The sequence below is a fragment of the Chlorocebus sabaeus genome, chromosome 15, assembly GCF_047675955.1.
Source record: "Chlorocebus sabaeus isolate Y175 chromosome 15, mChlSab1.0.hap1, whole genome shotgun sequence".
In the NCBI taxonomy this organism is placed as follows: Eukaryota; Metazoa; Chordata; class Mammalia; order Primates; family Cercopithecidae; genus Chlorocebus; species Chlorocebus sabaeus.
This window is the reverse complement of record NC_132918.1, coordinates 32,143,632-32,145,292: the sequence shown is the minus strand read 5'-3', so window position 1 is coordinate 32,145,292 and position 1,661 is coordinate 32,143,632. Positions and strand designations below refer to the sequence as shown.

Here is a 1,661-nt window from a genome sequence, read left to right as displayed (position 1 = left end):
GCTGAGACCTGAATGACAAGAGACCAATGAGCGCTCTCTGTAAAATAAGAAAGTTTTCTTTCCTTTGTTTTGGTGGCTCTCTCCATACTCTTATTTTAAACTCACTTAACATCAATATAAAAGTGTCCTTTGCACTTTTAGGAGGTCTTGACCCCCTCTCCCACCAGCACTCATCTGTGTTCAAACAAGTTGTTGCTAGTGGTGTTAGGGCTCATTTTCCCCAAGCTTCACCTTGGCAGTATCCAGATCTGTTCACCCCTGGGAATTTCTTCCTTCCCCCCAGCTGGATGCTTGCCCACCTTGTTCTGCCTCAGTTTCTGGAGGAGCCTGACTCTATTGTTGCCCCCCAAAAGAAAGTACAGGACTGGGTTGAGGCAGCTGCTCACACTCACCAGAGGCCTCCATATCTTGTGGGCCACACTGGCTGCCCTCAAGAGCTGGCAGTCCTGAGAAAGCAGAAAGCGGATGGTGAGGTAGAAGGAGCGAGTGACATGGAAGGGCACAAAACAGAGGGTGAAGAGGCCACACACCAGTAGGATGGTCCGGATGGACTTGGCTCGGGCTGCGTTGCCTGTCCTCATGTGGTTTTCCTCTGGCTTGGTCAGGCTCCTGACCATCAGCGAATAGCACACCAAAATGACCAAGGTGGGAAAGACAAAGCCAGACAACGTCAGAACTACGCCATAGGCAAAATACCGGTCAAAATTCTCTGGGTTGGTCGTGTCATAGCAGATCATCTGGCCATTGATGTAGTCTGTGTGGGAGAAGGCCAGTGTGGGCAGCAGCTGGAGGACCACCAGGGCCCAGGTGGCGCCGGTGCCCAGCCAGGCATGCCTGCGGGTCCGGTAGGGCAGCGAACGCAGCGGGTGGCACACGCCTAGGAAGCGGTGCACAGAGATGCAGGTCAGCAGCAGGATGCTGCCGTAAAGGTTGGCATAGAACAGGAAGCGCACCAGCTTGCAAAGCAGCTCCCCGAAGGGCCACCTGTCATCTAGTGAGTAGGTGATGATGAGGAAGGGCAATGTCAGCACATAAAGCAGGTCGGCCACCATCAGGTTCACCAGATAGATGGTGGCACAGCTCCAGCGCTTGGTTTGGCACCAGGAGAGCCACAAGACGGTGCCATTTAGTGGCAGCCCTAGGATAAAGATGATACTGTAGGTCAGGGAGAGGTAGACTTGCTTGTACTTCTCTGACAACTGGCAGAGACCTTGGCCCTGTGACGTGTTCGTGTCCAGCTTCTCCATGTCCTGGGAGGCTCCCTTCAGGGGCAGAGCTCCACAATAGCTCCTGCTTCTGCTTCCCCTGGAAGGAAACAAAATGGACAGCATAGCATCATGACCTCAGCCTGGCATTCAACTTTGTCTCCCAAAGTCTAGTCAGAGACCTTGTTTGAAAGAGACCAACCCCAGGAAAATAGAGGAATTTTTTTTTTTTTTTTTTTTTTTTTTTGAGATGGCGTCTCGCTCTGTCACCCAGGCTGGAGTACAGTGGCCAGATCTCAGCTCACTGCAAGCTTTGCCTCTTGGGTTTACGCCATTCTCCTGCCTCAGCCTCCCGAGTAGCTGGGACTACAGGTGCCCGCCACCTCTCCCGGCTAGTTTTTTGTATTTTTTAGTAGAGACGGGGTTTCACCGTGTTAGCCAGGATGGTCTTGATTT

The 1,661-nt window shown here is 52.4% G+C and overlaps 1 pseudogene; it reads right to left on the bottom strand.

Annotated features, from left to right (window-relative positions):
• LOC103241408 (P2Y purinoceptor 3-like) lies at positions 1 to 1,397 on the bottom strand (annotated as a pseudogene).
• Positions 1,398 to 1,661: the final 264 nt, after the last annotated feature.